The sequence below is a fragment of the Narcine bancroftii genome, chromosome 3, assembly GCF_036971445.1.
Source record: "Narcine bancroftii isolate sNarBan1 chromosome 3, sNarBan1.hap1, whole genome shotgun sequence".
Lineage (NCBI taxonomy): Eukaryota > Metazoa > Chordata > Chondrichthyes > Torpediniformes > Narcinidae > Narcine > Narcine bancroftii.
The window spans coordinates 65120284-65141337 of NC_091471.1; the positions used below are offsets into that span (position 1 = coordinate 65120284).

The 21054-nt window shown below is 41.2% G+C and overlaps 1 long non-coding RNA gene across 3 annotated transcripts in view; it reads right to left on the reverse strand.

Annotated features, from left to right (window-relative positions):
* The window catches only part of LOC138756129 (uncharacterized), a 71516-nt gene that overhangs the window by 39456 nt on the left and 11006 nt on the right, over positions 1 to 21054 (reverse strand). The gene's annotated exons all lie outside the window — the stretch shown is intronic.

The window sequence follows — 21054 nt, forward strand, 5'->3', positions numbered from 1 at the left end:
AATGAGCTAAGAGCTCACAACCCATCTTCAAAATAGGGTTTTCAAACAAGCTTATAAAAGCCATAGCAGAAAACCAGCAGTCTCTCTCTATCTCTCTCTTTCTCTCTCTCTCTCAGAGAAAGTCTGTTTGGTCCCCTTTCTCTCTCTCTCCTTGCAAAACCACATTTAGACATACTGCAGTACTGGCCCTAATCTTCTGAGTCCGTTCATCTGTTGCTTTCCAAAACAATAATCCATCACTCCACAGCATGTCCAATTAACACCTACTCGTGAAGTCTTTACATGCATTCTTCAAAGTTTTTGCAAAGGCACCCAGAGCCTGGATTGTCTGGCTTGAGCAGAGCTCTGGCATTTTAAATGAGATCTGTTTTGAAGTGTTTGTATCTGTTCGTGACCTAACTAAAAACCCCACAATCTATCTCCTCCAAAAACACATCTATACACAATATAAAATATAGCATAATCTGTCACGTCAATATTATTAAGATGAATATTCGACCTAAATTTCTATATATTTTTTAAGCTGCATCGGTTTTTGTTCCCAAATCCTTTTTTTGATTCACTGGACTGTCATCTTCTTTTATATGGAAAAATAAGCACTCCCATCTTAAAGTTTTTCTTTAAAATATTAAAAAGAATGGGAGCTTGGCATTACCCAACTTTAGGTTTTATTACTGGACAGCCAACATTAGATTTATTTTGGATTCATCATAAGGAACATCCAGGTGTTTTAAGATGGATTAATTTAGAAATTAAATCTACTTAAAATATTCTCTTCTTTCAATACATGAAGCACCTTTACCTTTTTCGGCTTCCAAATTAACTGATAATGTTGTTGTCAGACATACATTGAGAATTTGATTTCAATTCAGAAAACATTTTGGATACCATAGATTCTTATTAATTAGTCCTATTTCAGGTAATTCCGTCTTTTTACCTTCAGTTCAAGACATTGGTTACCATCAATGGTCAAATTTAGGTATCCAATTCTTTTTCGATTTCTTTATTGACCAAAATCTTGTTTCTTTTGAACAATCATCCACCAAATTTATATACCTAAACATCACTTTTTTCATTATTTACAGGTTAGGAACTTCTTGAAGTCTTTAATTTTGAGGCTCCCTCAAGACCTAATATGAAAAGGAAGATTTATAATTTCAAACCTGATCATAAATGGATGTTATCAGTCCTTTATGAACTACTTTTAATATCTAGGGATATTTCGCTGGTCAGAATAAAAAAAAACGATGAGAAGAAGATTTTTAACAGTTAATTTCTGACACTACATTTTGAAGTGAGTGCATTCATCCTCTCTTTGTTCTAGACACGCATTAATACAATTTATGATAGTACACCAAGCCCACTATTCCAAAGTCCAATTGGCTAAATTCTATTCTAATCTAAATGTGCTAAATGTATAACTGAAGAAGGAACACTGTACCATATGTTCTGGGTATGTCCTTCTCTTTCCAATTTTTGGGAAGGTGCATTTCGTACCTTGCCTTTAGTTCTTACTATTACGTTGACTCCAAATCCTTTTCATGCTCTTTTTGGACTAAGTGGGCCAACGGGTCTGATATTGACTGCTTCACCATCCCATGTAGCTACCTTTGCCTCCATTATTGCTAGAAGGGCCATATTGATGAGATGGAAAGATGCTGTCCCTCCCACTCATACTCAGTGGTTGCCTGATATGATGGCATGTCTGACTTTAGATGCTCCATTACTGAAATGAATCTTAATTTTGTTTCCTTATGGGGTTCATTTTTTAATTATTTTCACAATTTGTAAGATTAATTCACTTTTGGGTTTTTTTGATTACCTTCCCTTTTTATTATCAGGCTGCTTTAGCCAGTAGCCTCCAAAGGGAGGGGGTTAACAATTAGTATAGTGTTTTTTTTTTGTGTTTCTTTTAACTTCACAATGTGACATAGGTCCTGACGCCATTTTTATTTTTATATGTGATTTGTTAATACTTTATTATCATGTACCTATGTTACATTTACTTGATTAAACCAATAAAAATATTAAATATCGTTTGCATCAGTTTGAGAACTGAGTATGGAGTATGTTTTAAATTGAAGTTGGTCACAGTGCATCTTTGTAAATTAGCTGTTGTCTTCTGATGTTGAAAGTAGTATCAGGAGCCTCTCTGAGCTGTGTGTCATGTTATTGCATGAGCATAAAATAAGGCCAATTTTGTCTGTCACTGCCTTTAAAATAGATTGAACTCCCTTTGCAGAACTCTTTCAATCTTTCATTTAATTTAATTTGGAATGAGAATTGGGTGATTTCTACAGATGAGTGCCCCACTGTTGATTTCTATTCAGGCAACAACAATCATAATTAGTCTAATTTTAGTTGACAAGTGAGCTGGAGAAGCTTTGCAGGTCACACTGCATCCATATACCTGACAAAGAACACAGGCCCGAAATGCTAGTTGCCCTTTAATTCCTATGAATGCTGTGTGACTTGCTGAGCTTTTTCAGTATGTTTGTGCATTGCATTTGACCCCAGCATCTGCAGACTTTCTTGCTTGATCTAATTTTATTTGGAATTGTTTTGAATGGTCAGCCATCTCTCACTCACTGGATCAAATAATGCAAAGAGCAGAGAAATCGCTGAAGGTTGTTGCAAGGGATGGGCTGAAAATAACTGGATGGCTATTTCAAAGTCAATAAATTTTATTGCTTTGTACTATCCCTATTTGTCTAAATTTAATGAATAGCAACCTGATTTCATATTGAATACAGATGAGCGGTTGCCAAAATGTGCATGGAAGTGGATGTGAGAATTAGTTTGCAAGTTGCATAATTTCTCTTGTTAACCCATGTAGGTCACTCCATGGCAGTTTCACATTACATCTTTGAGCACTTAATTACTGAAAGCACATTATGTTTCTTTCTCATCGGCATTGTTTGCTTATTTTGACCATATCTTTAAAACTATTAAAAAAAAATGGAATGGATTTTTTTGTTGTTGCTTTCATGTATTTATAATGGTTTGATGTCCTTAACATTAAATCAGAAATGTCTGAAATGCAGTAGAAAATGGGTTAAAAATGATTAGAACTTTATAGGAACTTATTGACTAGAGACATGGAATCCTGGAAGTTTCAGCACTTGGCCCAGTGTATCTGAGTTGGTTGAGGGAGAATTATTAAGCCTAATTGTACTTCCAGACTCTTCATTGGCATTCTTTAAGGATATGATATTTGAAAATTCATGATACAAGTGGAGCCCATCGTGCCTATCCTTTTCAGGATATATCTGAATTAAATTTAGTTCAGATTGTTATTGAATTTGATTACGCCTCCATCCACCATCTTTCAGGGGTAAATTTCTGAATGCAAATCACATTCTCAGAGAAAAATATTCTCCTCACTGTTCATCCTGTAATGATAGTGATTGTGATTGCATGGCAACTAGCAATGCCTTACTGTTTGATTAGATTTGGCTGTCAGCAGGGAGCTAACACAGAGCAGAACACAGTATGTAGATTTGTAATGGAGGTTGCAGCCTCATAGCCTGCCTCATGGTACTTTTTACAACAACTTTAATGTAAATAACCTTTTCCTTCACCCATGTGTTTTCTTAAGAACACACACATATGAATAAAAGACAAAGCATGCTGTCAGAAGTGAGATGAAGGAAATACTTTAAAAGGTAACATCTAAAGTCAGCAACTGATCAGAGAAGAGAAGCTAAAATTATGAAAAATGGAAGGATTACATACACCAGCGAAACTACAATTGACAGGTAATGTGGCTGAAAATTGGACCAGATTAAACAGCAATTTGGATTCTATTTAGTAGCAGTCAGAGGTGGCAAGAAAAGTGATAAAGTGAAAGCATCAGTTTTCTTACATGTTGTGGGTGATGAAGCCCTGCAGGTATATAATAACTTCACATTTGCTGCTAAAGGAGACAAAATGAAATTGGAAAAAAATAATGGAACAGTTTGAGGCACACTGCATACCTAAACGTAATGTGACATTTGAGAGGCACAGATTGTTCACATGTGTACAGAAAATGGAAGAAAGTATTGATCAGTATGTGACTGAATTGAGAAACAGAAGCAAAATGTGTGAATTTGGGGGACTGACCAATTTGCTGATAAAAGACAGACTTGTATGTGGTATTCTAGATAATAGTCTAAGGGAAAGACTGCTAAGAGAGCAAAATGTAGACCTGGAAAAAGCCATAGGATTCTGTAGAGCTACAGAAACTGTAAAATTGCAAGCAAAAGAGCTGTTCAGTGAAACTAGCTGCAGTGTGAATGCAGTGAGCAGAACATACATAAACTGTTTAACAAAAAGCTTGGCAAAGTGGAAGGAAAGGCATGGCCAGCAAACTAAAATGAAAGGGACACTCGAAACCAATATCATCGATGCAGTACACAACCCCTACCAAATAAAAGTGTCCAGCATATAGTGAAACATGCTATATGTGCAACAAAAGCAACCACTATGCCCATTGCTGTAGGAACCAAGTACAACAAAGCAAGGGTCATGCAGTAGATGAAAGAGAGATAGAAAAATTCTATGTAGATGTTGTGAGTGAAAACAAGAAAGAAAACAGACACTATGTTGAAATTAAAAGTGAATGACATATACATTTCAGTTAAAATGGATACTGGAGCACAAATTAATGTGATATCAGAGATAGATTTTAAGAAAATTAGACCCAGACAAAAGATGTATGGAACCAAAGTGAAGGTGACACTGATATACCAGTCCAAGGAGAATGCATGGTCAAAGTGAAACACAAGGACAAAAAACACATGTTAGCATTCATCATGGTACCAAAGGATGTACAGGCCATAAAAAGTGTAACAGTCTGTGAGAAACTGAACCTGGTAAAAAAGAGTCCTCATTGTGGAATGCGAAGTCTGTGATGAACTCTTGAAAGAGTACAATGACCAGTCTAGGCTGCCTTCCAGGAGAACACACAATCAGAGTGAATAAACGTGTGCCACCGATAATACATCGATGCAGAAAAGTTCAATTTGCGCTTCAAAAGCAACTAAAGGCAGAGTTGGACAGCATGGAAAGCTTGAACGTGATTCAGAAGATATATGAGCTAATGGAGTGGGTGAGTTCACTTGTTGTTGTGGACAAAATGAATGGAAAGATTAGAATTTGCCTGGATCTAAGAGATCCAAACAGAGTAATAAAGAGAGAAAACTTTAAGCCTCTGACATATGAAGAAATCATGTCATGATCTCAAAAATGTGTCTGCTATTGGGAAAAGGATGTACAGAGGTTTAATGGAATGGTCAATTATATGAGTAAATTCATATCCAACCTCTCAGAAAAGATGGCTCCATTGAGAAGACGAACAGAAAAGAACATTGAATGGGAGCGGAATCATGAGTATGAAAAGTCATGGAGCGAACTAAAGAAACTGCTCACAGGGGAACCAATTCTGAGGTTTTACGACTCAGCGAGACCCATCAAGATATCATCAGACACATCACATAGTGGGCTTGTTCTTCTGCAAAAATATAATGACTGGCAACCCATTGCATATGCATAACGCTCAATGGCAGACATGGAGATGTGATACGCTCAAATTGAAAAGGACCTGTTCAGCATCACGTACGCCTGTGAAATGTTTGTGTCAGGACAAGCAATCAGTGTAGATACTGACCATAAGCACTTGATTACATTGTTCCAAAAGCAATTAAATGAATTTCCATTTTGAATACAAAGAATGATGATTAAGCTGCAACGCTATACACTAAATGTGGCGTACACTCTGGGTAAGCTAATGTACACAGCAGACACCTTGTCTAGAGCTGTTGACACGAGAGAGCCCTCAAAGTCCAAAATGGATGAAGACATGAACGCCTTTGTAGATATGATCACAAGTGCACTGGCCATATCAGATGCAAAAGTGGAGCTCATAAAGTCAGAGACAAACAAAGATGAAACACTGAGACAACTGAGAAAAAATATCTTGGATGAATGGCCCAATATGAAGCAGGACTGCTCACTTGATGTTTCAGCGTACTGGAACTGCAGGGATGAACTATCAATGGTTGAAGACATCATCTACAAAGGAAGTTAAATCCTTAACCCAAAGTGTCTGAGAAAAGAGATGCTTTAAAGGATCCATGGAGGACATCTCAGAATTGAAAAGTGTAAGAAAATATCACGAAAGGTGATGTACTGGCCAAGAATCAATAATTATATAATAAATGAAATGTCAAACTGTACAATATGCTGGAAATATCAAGCAAGCAATCCTGCAGAACCATTAAAGCCACACCCAGCACCATATTGACCTTACCAGAAGGTAGGCACTGACCTATTTGAATGTCAAGGGAAGGACTATCTTGCAGACACAGACTATTATTCCCTGTATTCAGAGGTGTGTAGACTGAACATCACCACTGCAGATCCTGTAATAACAGGTATGAAAGCCATATTCTCCATACATGGCATGGAAAGTGAGGTCTTCACAGACAATGAACCCCAGTTTTGCAATTTAAAGTTCCAACAGTTTGCCAATGGGTGGGACTTTCTACACACCACGTCAAGTCCTTATTTTTCACAGTCCAATTGCCTAGTGGAAAAATCAGTACAGACAGTAGAAAGACTGAAGTACAAGACAAAAGACAGTGGACAGACTTCTACCAGGCCATGCTATTATATTGCACAATGCCACTCGAGTGTGGTATGTCACCAGCTCAACTCCTTATAGGACGTAGGCTAAGATTAAACCCCCCATTCAGGAGATCCAGGGGAGAAAGTGAGGAAATTCAAAGAACAACAGAAAGAAAAGCAAAAGTGTTATTTTGACAAAGGAACAAAAAACCTAATGGTGACCAAGTAAGGCTAAAAACAAAAACAAACTTATGGACTCAGAAGGGAACTGTCCTTAGTAAGGTACATCCAAGATCATGCATCATTCAGACAGATGAAGGTGCTATTCTGCAAAGAAATAGTCAGGATTTTCAAATGGGACCAGCCACAGTAGATGGAAAGACGGATACCATTGAACAACCTGAATGCACAGCTGAGAAGACATCATCTGAGGCATCAACTCAGATTCAAGGGCAATCAATCAGGAGATCGTCAAGACATGTGAATCCTCCTAAGAGACTCACTGAGCAAATTTAATGACTCCTGTTATAGAATGAAGTAGTGCTATCTTATTCACTCTTCAAGTTTTAGTGTATGTAAATGCAAACACACAAAACAAGTTTAAAAAATGTTAACAATGTTGATAATAATGAAAATGTAAGTTCTTGGTGTTCAAGTTAAAATTGAAGAGTTATATAAAGAAGCTACTTTTGTTTTAAGAAAGGGAGGTGTAATGATAATGATCGTGGTTGCAAGGCAACTAGCAATGTCTTACTCTTTGATCAGACTTGGTTTCTAGCAGGGAGCTAACACAGAGAAGGACACACAGTATACAGTTCTGTAATGGAGGTTGCAGCCTCATGGTGCTGTTCACATCAACTTTAAAGTAAAGAACCTTTTCCTTCATCCATGAGTTGTCTTAAGAACTCACACATACGAATACAAGATGAAACACATGCCTGCCCTTTACCAATTCAGATCTCTGCCACTGGTTAGGTAAACTTCATCAAAAGAAATAAATTTTACCTATCTACTCTTTATAATTTCACATGCCTCAATTAAATCTCCCCATAATCTCCTCTGATTCAAAGAAGCAGTTTCTGTCTAATATGATATATCAGTTTTCATTACATATTTCAAACTCTGCATTCTTGTTTGACGATTTAGAAATTATTGCTTTTACTTTGTAGTCTTTTTAAATTACAATTTTGCTATTCTATGGTTGGAATGAATAAATACAAAGAAATATCTAGTGGTGCTGCCTGAACCCAGTATAAGCCTATTTCCATCGTGGTTCTTCTGACTGTCTGTTGTACGTTTGCCCAGAAATTTGTCCATTCACACCTTAGACTAGGAAGTATTGTACACTTGTAAAAGAACATCAACATTATGCTTTGCATGCACAGTGCCAAGTTTTCTCTGGTTCAAGAGAGATAAATTTTCCCAAGAACATTGTGTACAATGGCCCAAAGCATTTGAAATTCTTGTTCTTTTGTGGGATTCAATGTAGAAACCACAGGGCACCTCATAAAGTTCCTGAGGAGCAAGATGTTTTGCCATGATCTGAACTCATAAAATTATGGATCTCCAAGAGAATATCTGCTGCAAGCAATGGGATTCATTTGGAGTTGCTTTACCTTTTAGTGGTATAAAAGAAGAAGGGGGTGATGACTTTGAATGACTGACTGCGTGATGGGTTATGGTAGTGGGAAACTCAGAAATGATCAATGTGGTCTGCTCAAAGGAAGCAATGACACCAGAAACCATGGAGCCACCTTGCTTGGTAGATACCATATCAGTGGCTCAGGTAATATGTGTCCTTAATGGTGCACTACAACTGTCTGGTTATGGCTTTTTCCTGCATTTAAAACCACATAAATTCTTCTATATGTTTCCTCAATAAAATCTCACCAATTGATGTCACCAATTGCTTCTGTATGCTTAATCATCACACACACACACACACACACACACACACACACACACACACACACACACACACACACACACACACACACACACACACACACACACACACACACACACACACACACACACAATTATTGAACATTCTATGCCCTGAAGTCAAGCTAATTGCTAATTCCTTTTAATGTCCAGTTCTCAGTTCTCTATGTTTGAAGAATGGCTTCATGCATCAGCTGTGTTGTGTAATGGAATCTCTCCCTATTTTTTCACTTAGCTATTGGCCACATCTTCAATTCATCTCACAGGGAATTTTTCCCCCCACTCCTGCTCTAACATCAATTATATTGAAGTTATCCTGAGCCCTGATCAGGGGGCAAACATATTAACTTACAGACATAAGATTGTATACATTACAAAGCAAATGCATGAATTCCTCTTTCTGTTCTGTCCATTTACTGGAGTTGTTAATAGAAGACAACTAATAGAATGGTCTGTTAGATGTGTCCTGTGAATGGACTGAATAGCTTCCATTTATATTATTATTATACAATATCTCCATTACTGTGATTCTTGCTGAATTCAGATTAATGTAACTCCTGTTCATTGTCCTGACCCCCGAACAAGCTGTTATCAGATTCCTGAGCAAATTTCACATTAGTAAAATATTTTAAATTTTAAATGTAGACATACAGGACAGTACAGGCCCCTTCAGCCCATGAGCTCATGCAACCTAAATACACCTAATTGACCTACACCCCCGGTACATTTTGAAGAGTGGGAGGAAACCAAAGTACCTGGAAGAAACCCATGCAGGCAGAGGGACAACTTTATTACTGGTTATATTCGTATGGTTATGGATAAATATGTCTTTAACGAGATAGATTGTAGGGGTTTAGTGTAGATCATTTCACAAATAAGAGTAACGGTTCACAAAAGACATCTAATTTAAAAAGCAAGAGCTTTGCTGAAACTATATTGAGACTCTGGTTAATTTTGCAGAGACAATGGAACTGCTTTGGAAAGAACTTCAAAAGGAGGTGCAAATGGTACAGAGTCCAGGCTCAAGTACTGATCAGATCTTTCAAAGATTGGGGTTGGCGTCTTGGGAGAGGTTATTTGGTTTTCAGAAACAGAGAGAGGAAAAAAAACAAGCAGGATTCTTCTCTCACAGAGAGGGAGAGAGAGAGAGAGAGAGAGAGAGAGAGAGAGAGAGAGAGAGAGAGAGAGAGAGAGAGAGAGAGAGAGAAGTAAGTTCTACAGTAGCAGTTGAGGCTGCAACATGGCAAGCTGGCATGCTTGTTGAAATACCCCATTTTGAAGATGGGGTGTGAGCTCTGAGTCAGCCTGTTCAAAACACCTGTAGTTTTTACAAGAGGAAATATCTGGCTGGAGTGTTTCTCCTGAAATAAGGAAAACAAGAGGAACTCTGCGATGACCTGAAAGAAGAGGTTATCATTGGAAAACCCATGATGGGGAAAGTTTATTTGGCAAGACACTGAAGTGACTGATTGGAGAAAATCAGTTTGTGTTTGTCCAATGAGCAACAAATATATCTCTGAAACCCACAAGAACCTTCCTGATTGGTAACTATTTACCTTTAAGTGCCAGAGCCTGGTGAAGATTCATAAATGTTAAATTCTGCACAGTATAAGAATTGTCTGATACAGGTGAACTTGGAGAAGTGAGAAGTGAATGATTGGACTGTGAATCAAAGAACTTTCCTGAACATATACACATTACGTACATGTGCACTTAGAATTAGAAGGAGGTTAATTTAAGTTACGTTGAGTTAATAGTTATAAGTTTAAGATTGATCATGGATTATGTTTAATGAAAATCAAAAGCAACTTTTGTTTAAGTAAGTATTGTCTTGGTGAATTTCTATTTTTGCTGGGTTTTGGAGTCCTCTGGGCTCATAACAAAGTACAAACTTCTTATAGACAATGCCGGATTGAAACCCAGGTCACTGGTGTTATAACAGCATTATGGTAAATGCTACACTAACGGTGCCACGCTTATGCTAATCATGCTGCGAAATAATGTTGCCTTTGCTCTGTTTTAACTTATCTCTCTGTAACTCCGCACCTTGGGCTGTGTTTTTATTGCAGTACCATGTATGGGTTGATTTATTGGACTGGTCACAAACTAACTTGGTAGGTATGACAATAAACTTAAACTTGAAATTGAATTTGAGAACTGATTTTCAAAATTGAGGGCTGCTGAACAATCTATTTGATATATCTAATTATGTAAATAAGTTGTTTTATCTGAATACTCTCATTACAATTATTAAAAATTACACCTTGTGAGAATATTTATTTCTTGGTTCTGGAATTATTGGGTGTGGTTTTGGATGTTGTGTTAGTTAAGGAAAGAAGGTTAAGTTATGAAGCTGGGTTCCATCTGTTATTGGCTAGGGAGATGGGCATGACATGCATGTCTCTGACATCCCCATATTTTACCTTTCTGGTGTTGAGTTTCTTGCTGGCTAATTTATTTTGGTCTGCTCTGTCTTTGGCTTTATTCTTAGCTGGTCTGGAATAAATCATGAGCTTGTCTCCATGGCTATTCTGAGAATTCTTGAACTGGTCTTAGTTACATAAGGAAACCCAAAACAAAATCTGCCCACATATACATGGTTTGGCTGTACAAACACTAATTTGGCACAGAAATGGAATAAAAAAAAGCTTGCCTTTGAGCCATCACAACAGTTTAAAATAGAAACATCTAAAGTTCAGTTACTCTTGAATCAAATTACTATCAAAATATAACTGTTCTTGGCCTACTGTTCAGACTTCACTTTGATAATGGATGCCACAGTTACTTCCTCCATACATTTGCAAATACCAAACTTCTTTTCCCAAGAATAAAATCTTTATACACTATATTTAACTGATGGTATAGTTCTAGGAGGAGAAAGAATCTTAAATGCTCAGATTGAAGGAATTTTCACAAGAATTCTCTCCTCTTCCCATTTTCCCCCACCCTACTCTGTTTTAATTTATTTTAAAATAAATATTATTTTCCATTTGCATCAAACATAAACATATGTTTTGTCATCCTGAACAATACATTATAATAGAAGCGATCCAAAATGATACATAATTTTGTTTTTATCCCCGCCCCAAAAAGATTACATAAACCAACATGCTATAACATATCTAAATATATAAATATTATATTTTAAATCAATTCTAAATGTTAAATTTCAATATCTAATGTTACTCCTAATTAATCATATATCCATTAATAATCTCATATCTCTTCCATCGTCCAATTTAAATTCCGTGTTAAATCAATTCTCTAAAGTAAAACATCAATGTAATCGATATAACTCCATTCATAAACATATATTTAATAATATTAGAACTCCCTCTACGGGACTATGGAATATAACACCACCCCCCTCTATCATACAAGACATGGCTCATTGCTACAAACAAGCCCTTAAACAGAAGCTGATGGATTCTGGCACCTTTCACCTCCCCAATATGACATCAGAACCAAGTCTCGAATTTATTAGTCCATTGCCCTGTTCCAAATAGTTCCTTCACATTTACTCAGCCTATTAAAAGGCAAAGTTTCTACGAAATCTAATTTGAGTATGGCAGTGGTCTGAGAGTTCCATGTGCTGTTCAATTTCAATTGGACCTCTTATATTTTAAATCAATTCTAAATATTAAATTCCAATATATCTAACACTAATCCTAAAGTAATATCTAACACTAATCCAATTCTCTAAAGTAAAATAAAACATCTATACAACTCCATCCATAGATATATATAATAATGGAACTTCCTCCCCTCCTCCATTGGCGCTAAGGAAAAAAGCACCATCCCCCTCTATTGTGCGGGATGTGGTTCATTGCCACAAACGAGCCAATGAACAGCAGCCAATGGACTCCAACACCCTTCACCTCCCAGGTATTATTTCAGAACAGAGCCTCTAATTTACTGGTCCATTGTCTCATTGCAAATAATTCCTTCACATTTACTTGGCCTATTAGAAGGTAAAGTTTCTACAAAATCCAATGCCTGTTTGTAATCCATAAGAAATCTATTTTTGCCATCCGGTAATACAATCTTCATCATCACTGAATAGCGTAATGTAAACTTGTATCCCATTTCCCAAAGACTTCAATTTACTTCATTAAACTGTCTCCTCTTAGCCAACAGCTGCGCAGTAATATCCGGGTAAAGAAAACCTTTGAATCATCATATTCAAGTGGACTTTTCTTTTATTTTTTTTGCTGCTAAGGTTAGAATCTTTTCCACGTCTCGATATTTTGAACACTTTAATGAGCGAGGTTTCTCATTTGATTGTGGTTGTGGTCTGAGTGGACCTTCAAATTGATTTACCCCCAGAACCTTGGTATCCATCCTTGGAGAAACTGAATCATGTCATTTTTTTCTTCTCCTTCCTCCAAGCCAAAAATCTTAATATTATTTCTGCTACTAAAATTTTTCAATTTTATCAAATTTTTCAGAATTTATATTCTTCTCAATAATTTCTTCCTTAACTTCAGACTCCACATTTTTCAGCTTCTCCTTTATACATTTACCCTTTTCATAAACCTTCATAATATTCTGATGTTCCTCATTCTGTTGTTCTTGTACTTCCATCATATTTGTTGATAACTCTTGTATTTTTCATTCACATCTTTAACCTCAGATCTTAAATAATCTATTTCTTTCCACATCATTTTGATATAACCCCACATTTCCCAAACCATCTGTTGCAATTCACCATCAGAGTTCTCTTTATCCTTTTGTATAACCTTAATTTTATATTTAACTTGTTTAACATCTTCATAGACTGAAGCAACTTCTCAAAATCTTGTCTGTCCTTGTTCACCACTGAAACATCTCACTCAAACTCGACATTCTGACCTTGCTTAAAGAATTTGTTTTCTTTGGCTCGATGCCATCTTCGCCAGCCAAAAGGCTGGTCACACTCACTGCTACTCCCAGCAGCTCAACTCTTTGACGGGCTTTAGTTATCACTCTAGATCTGGGATTTCTTGGTGTCAGAGGCTTCTTTTCATAACCAGGAACACCTTCATCCGCTCCAGCAACAACAATTCCTTTCTTCCTTGATATTTTAATCTCTGTTTACTTTAGCAAAATAATCATTTTCTTCTATTTTCCCAAGAATTTTAGGATCCCATGTCCTACATCCTCTGCATCACATGACTTCCTCCCCACCAAGTTTGATACCACGGAGATAATTGACATGTAATAAATAACTCGAGAGACTGAGTCTGAGTCACTGATTTTAAACAAAATGGGCAGGGCTTTCTGGGAAAGGGTCAAGGAGTTAGAGGATTTATACAAGGTCAAAAGAGGGAGGGGCCAAAGGTACAGTCACAGAACAGGGAAGAACCAGGTAATCAGGAATACAGCAGTTCTCCACAATAATGTATATGTAGCGGCGGCTACACTGCTCCTGCAATAACACACGCAACCTGACGGGTTGAGCTCAGTGAGCAGACTAGTTTATTGCAGGCTGCTGGGCTGCACTTATACTCCCAGCCCAGACCTGGCTGAGAACCGTGTTAGAGGGCGCTGACGTCTCCTGGGCATCACGTGGTCCCCAAGCGTGGGTTTCTGAGCCCCGAGTTGGAAGGAAGGGAAACCCCGATGGCGCCATTTTGGCTGGCTGCCCCGCCACGTGGCTTATAAGTGGGGCTGGTTTGCCTGCCTTGTCGTGAGCTGCCATACAGCACCCCCCCAGAACCTTTTTTGCCGGGCGGCCTCACTTCTTGGGCTGGGCAACGACCACGGGCTTGGTGGGATTGAGGTGTGCTGGCTTCAGCCTGTCCATGGTAAACATCTCATGCCTGCTGCACAACTCCAGCGTGAACATCGAGCCGGAACACTGTATAACCCTGTATGGCCCCTTGTACGGTCACTGCAGAGGAGCCTTGGTCGGGCCCCGCCAAACGAAAATGAACTCCATGGAAAGCAGCTCACCAGGATCGTGAGCAGTTGTGGGGGTTCGAAGGAGTCCAAGCGTGCCCTGAGGTGAGGAAGTAGTTCGAGCGGCGACCACTCGGGATTGTGAGGTGTGTTGACGAACTCACCAGGTAGTGCCAGCTGCGCACCATAGACCAGCTCAGCGGATGACACCTGCAGATCTTCCTTGGGAGTGGAGCAGATGGCTAGGAGCACCCAAGGCAGTTCATCTGTCCAGTTGGGACCGGTGAGGCGGGCCATGAGCATCGACTTAAGGTGGTGGTGCAGACATTCAACCAGACCATTGGCCTGCGGGTGGTATGCCATGGTGTGGTATAGCTGTATCCCCACCCTGTTGGTAAGCTGTGCCCAGAGCACCCCAATCGCTGGTGAAGTGACCGGGGACGCTGAACCAGGTGACCCAACCATGCAACAGGGCTCAGGAGCAGGAGTCAGTGGAGGTGTCTGGCATCGGGATTGCCTCGGGCCAGCAAGTGGTGCTGTCCACCACAATAAACAGGTGACGGTTGCCCTGGGAAATGGGTAAGGGCCCGACAATGTCCATGTGAATGTGGCTGAACCATTCCTGGACGTGTTCAAACTCCTGTACAGGCGTCTTGGTTTGCCTGTGCACCTTGGATGTCTGGCAATGGGTACATGTTCTGGCCCAGCCTGCGATCTGCTTCCGCAGCCCATGCCATACGAACCATTCTGCCACCATCCGGACCGTGGACCTGATGGACGGATGTGAAAGGTCGTGGATGTGATGGAAGACCTGCCTGTGCCACTGCTGTAGAACTTCTGGCTGCGAGGTGCCCAAGGAGATATCGCACAGGATGGTGCCTTTGCCGCTTGGAGTTGGGAGGTCTTGGAACCGCAGGCCAGTGATGGCAGTCTTGAAGGCCCTCATCTCCTCATCATCTTCCTGGTCCCAGCGTGCTGGTCGAAGTCGAGGCCAGGCATCAGCGCACGGATGGCCAGTCTCGAGAGTGCATCAGCAACCATATTGTCCTTCCCTGTCTTGTGCCAAATGTCAGTGGTAAACTCCGACACGAAGGAGAGGTGACACTGCTGGCGGGCTGATCAAGGATCCTTTGCCATTGCAAGCGCCTGGATGAGGGGTTTGTGGTCGGTGAAGATGGTAAAAGTCTTCCCCTCCAAAAAATAGCAGAAATGCTGCGCCGCCAGGTACTCGCAGTCGAAGGCACTATACTTTTGTTCCAGTGGGCGAAGCAAGTGGCTGAAGAATGCCAGCGGTTTATAATGTCCATTCACCTGCTGCTCCAGGATGGCACCGACAGCTGTGGCAGAGTCATCGACAGAGAGTGCCATATGCAGGTCGGTGTGCGGGTGGGTGAGCATGGTGGCCTTCACGAGGGCATCCCTCGAATGCAGTGCAGGCTTCTGGGTTCCAAGCAAGCATCTTGTGTTTGGCTGTGATGAGGGCGAACAGCGGTTGCATGATTCATGCAGCTCCTGGGGTTGTAAAAGTTGATCATACCCGCAAAATCCTGCAGCCCCTTGAGGCTGTTCGGGCGTGGGAACTCCCTGATAGCGGCAACCTTCGCAGCAGCGGGTGTTGCTCCTTTGGCCGTGATGGTATGGCCCAGGAACTGCATGAACTCTTTCCTGAACTGGCACTTGGCCGGGTTGATGGTAAGGCCAAAGTCAGCCAGCTGGGAGAAAAGGGCACATAGGTTGGCTTTGTGTTGCGCCCGATCCCTGCTGGCAAAGAGGATACCATCTAAGTAAATGAAGACGAAATCCAGGTCCCTGCCCACAGAGTCCATGAGGTGCTGGAAGGTCTGAGCGGCGTTCTTGAGCTCGAATGGCATGTGCAGGATTTCGAACAGGCCAAAGGGGGTGATAATGGCTGTTTTGGGTATATCTTCAGGGTGCACCAGGATCTGGTGATATACGCGCACCAGGTCAACCTTGGAGAAGAACCTCACGCCATGTAGGTTGGCCGTAAAGTCTTGAATGTGAGGGATGGGGTAACGGTCAGGAACGGTTACCTTGTTGAGCCATCGATAGTCTCCGCAGGGATGCTAGCTGCCAGAGGCTTTCGGGACTAGGTGGAGTGGCGAGACCCACGGGCTGTCGGACCACTGAATGATCCCCAGCTCCAACAGGTGTGAAAGTCCTCCTTCAGCTATCTGGAGCTTGTAAGGCGAGAGCCAGCGTGCCTTGACGTGAACCGGTGGGCCCTGGGTGGGGATGTGGTGGAACACCCCCTCTTGCAGCGAGGCAGTGGAGAACTGTGGCTTGAGGAGTGTCAGAAACTCATTCAGGATCTGCTGGAACTCGTCTCTGGGCATGCTGATTGTGGCTATCTGTGGTTGCTTCGAGCGGGAGGCATCAAGGCGAATGGCCTGGAAGGTACAGGCATCCACCAGGCGCCTACCTCGAATGTCCACCAGAAGCCCGTGTGCGAAGAGGAAGTCTGCACCCAGGATGGCAGGCGGGAGGGATGAGATGGTGAACTTCCATGCAAAATTCCATTGGCTGATCTGGAAGTGGACTGTCTTGTCTCCATACGTTCGGATTGTTGTTGTGTTGGCTGCACGGAGGGGAGGTCCACGAGGTCGGTTCCTGGATTCGATGGCTGTGGCTGGGATGATGCTGATCTGGGCTCCAGTGTCAATGAGGAACCACCGGTCACTGACTGAGTCCCACAGGTAGAGAAGGCTGTGTCTTTGGCCAGCCGCCACAGCCATTAACAGTGGCTAGCCTGGTCATTTCCCTGGAATGAGCAGGGCTGATGACACTTCTGAGCCTTGTCTGGTGGTAGAAGCAGAGTCCTGAAGCCTGAAGCGGATGTGGTGGCCTTGGTTATGCTCTTGGGGGCCCCTGCAGGGGCCGGGTGCTCTACCGCAGCACGAGGGGTGGGCTTGATGTGGTCATGCCCTTGCCCATGCGTCGTGACCTGCTGGACCACTGAGCCTTCTGAGAATCATCCGAGCCATAGCTCTTGGGCCTTCTGGGTGACCTTCCTCGAGTCAGTGAAGCTCTCCTGAACCAGCAGTGGCCAGATGTCCCTGGGCATATGTTCGAGGAGCTGTGCTCGGAAAGTGGTCAATTGGTGTGCTCACTCATGAGCGTGAGCATCTTGTCCATCAGTTCCATCGGGGACTTGTCCCCCAGGGCGTCGAGGTGCAGCACCCGAGCAGCACGCTGGTGTTTGGATAGTCCGAGGGACCCGGTTAGCACTCGCTTGATAGGCTCGTACTTGTCCTCGGTGGGTGGGTGGTGAATAAGGTGCAGCATGCATCTGGCGGTGGCCTGGTCCAGGGAGGCGACCACATGATAGAATTTGGTCGTGTCGGACGAAATCTGGCGGAGGTGAAACTGGGCCTCTGCGTGGTCGAACCTGAATCCAGAATTCAGGCAGTTTTACGGCTATAGCACTGATCCCAGGCTCGCTCATGATAGGTTAAAAGATGTTTGTACCAGTCGGAGTTACCAATTGTAGCGGCGGCTACACTGCTCCTGCAATAACACACGCAATCAGACAGGTTGAGCTCAGTAAGCAGATTAGTTTATTGCTGGCTTCTGGGCTGCACTTACACTCGAGCCCTGACCTGGCTGAGAACCGCAATGGAGGGTGCTGATGTCACCTGGGCGTCACGTGGTCCCCAAACGCAGGTTTCTGAGCCCCGAGCTAGAAGGAAGGAAAACCCCTGATGGCGCCATTTTGGCCAGCTGCCCCACCACGTGGCTTACAAGCGGGGCCGGTTCGCCTGCCTTCTCTCAGGAGTAATGCATTAGGTACTTATATTTCCCGAGGAGGTCATCACAAGGTTTTATTGTCTATCATAACAGGACATACAGTACCTGTCACATCCTGTTGTGGTTAGGTGTGACCACTTTCTCTTTGACTCCTTCCAGCTTGTATACGGGAGCAACAATGTCTATTTGTTGCATGCTCTATGCAACCAAGATTCATATAAAAATGTTGTACGGATACAGGCCTTTGGTCCACCGAGTCCATGCTGAGTGTAATACTAATCCAATTTTCCCAAGATTGTATCTCTCATGTGAGCAAATTTACAGAAGCCAATTAACCTACCAACCATCATGTTTTACGGAGTGTGAGGAATTGGGCAAACCCAAGCAGTCACAAGAGAATATACAAATTCTGGAGCAGAGGAATCTGAGGGGTGATCTTGTAGAGGTTTACAAGATTATGAAGGGCATGGATAGGATATATAGACTTTTACCCTGAGCATGGTATTCTAGAATTAGAGGTCACTGTTTTACAGTGAGAGGTGACAAATTTAAAGACAACCTGAGGGGCATTTTTTAAAAATCTCACAGAGAGTGGTGGGTATGTGCTTCATGGGACCAAAGGAGGTGGAAGGGGATAAAAGAGTTGCAGGGCTTAAATAAACATTTTTGACAGTAAATTGTAAAGGAAAGGAGTTGAAGGACAAAGACCTACTTCAGACAAATGGGATTAACTTTATAGGCATGACAGTTGAAATGGATGAATGGAACAATGGACTTGATTCTTTGCTGTACACCTCTGTGAATCAGTGACTATATGGCTCCATACAGACAGAACTGGAGGCCAGAACTAAACTAGGATCTCTGGTGCGGTGAGGTAGCAACCCAACTTGTTGTGCCACTGTGCTACCATAATATATTATCTCTACCACATGAGTCATAATGTGCAGAAGGTCATCTAATTGATTGATTTACAAATTGATGCCCGATCTGCTCTTCATACTTTAAGTATCTTAGTTGCCAATGTTAATAGTTGGAGGACCTATCTAAATTGGGACACTGGAATCAAATGCAGCCCTTAAAATAGGTCAGAGGCTCTAAAATGATGGTGTCAAATATGTTCTAAAGGACTGAGAAAAGGTTCTAATAAATCAAATCTTTTGAATAGAAAGAAGGTAGAATCTCATGTAGATAGGGTGATGAAGAAGGCTTTTGGTATGCTGGGCTTTATAAATTAAACCATAGAATACAGGAGTTTGGAAGTGATGTTGAGACTGTTCAAGTCATTGGTGAGGCCAATATGTGTGCAGTTTTGGTCATTTAATTAGAAGAAGGATATCAACAAGTTAAAAAGTGTGCAGAGAAGATTTATGAAAATGTTACCTGGGTTTCAGAATCTAGATTACAAAGAAATTAGGTCTTTATTCTTGGAGTTTTGAAGTAACATGAGGGGGTATCTTCTTCACTCAGAGAGTGGTGGCTGTATGGAATGAGCTTCTGGGAGAAGTAGTGGCGGCAGAGTCCATTTTGTAATTTAAAGAAAAATTTGATAGGTCTATGGATGGAAGAGGAGTGGAGGGTTATGGGCAGGGCGCAGGTAGGTGGGACTAGAGGAGAATACTTAGTTCAGTGCGGACTATAAAGGCTAAAATGGCCTGTTTCCGTGCTGTAATTGTTATATGTTTATATGTCAAACCCTGAGAAATTTAAATGACTGAATTTTGACCTTAGTTTTACATAAATTATTTGTAAGTCATAATTGGAGATCTGCTATTTCATCTCTTGGACAGACCAGCAAAGAGGAAGTTCATACATTTTTAGAAACAGAGTTCTTGTCTCAAAGTTTGTTGAAGAAGTGGAAGGATTGAAGGATTGCTCAGACTTTTGCATTTCTCCTTCTGGAAGATCTCAAAAAATGGCCTTCCAGAAGGCTGTTATGTAAGCTTTCATCATGTGCAATTGCAGGGTGGTAAGTTGATTGTATACTTGCAAGCAAAGGGTAATAATTAATGGAAGCTGTTCGATGTGGGTTCTCTGTCATTTACGGAGTCCCACAGGCATCCTTCTTAGGACTAATTCGCTATGTCACCTTCATTTATAATTTAGTTGAGCATGTTGAGGGAACATTTGCCATATGTTCACGTCACATGAAAATAAACATGAGAGTTAGATATATCTAAGACTATGAAATAAATTGTATACCGAGTGATCCAACTGCATGGGAAAATGGACATATGTATTACAGATCACATGGAGCCATAGATGGAGGCATTTGGGCCAAAGTATTTTATTTCAATTGCTGAAGAGATGAATAAATCTAGTGTAATGTATGTGCTGACAGATTTAAGAGCATTTATGTTGTATCACTAAGTATATATTGTAGGCATACATGGATACTCACCAATCCATGACCATGATGAGTACATGCCTGTCAGTTCACAGATTACAGTGGTAAGTAGTCTATTGTTTGCAATAAAGAGCTATTGATCAGTTTCACTCTGAATGAAGAAATAAACTAGACTACATTGCGAACCCTGACACAGCCATAAGGCTTCTAGTTAATATTCACATGGAATAACCCAAAGCCGTAAAAGGACAAAGGTAGTAGGTGCATAAGAGTACTACTATCTGCATATTTTACACCAAGCCACATGCCATTTTGACTTGCAGGTATATCACGTGTCCTTCATCATTGCTGGGTTGAAGTCCTGAAATTACTTCCCCTTCAGCACTGTGGGAAGATGTGCACCAGAAGGACTACAGCAGGTTCTAGAATGCAGCCTATTCTCAAAGACAAATGGGGAGAGACAATAAGGCCGGCCTTTATTATCCATGACATAGAATACAGAGCTAGAATAT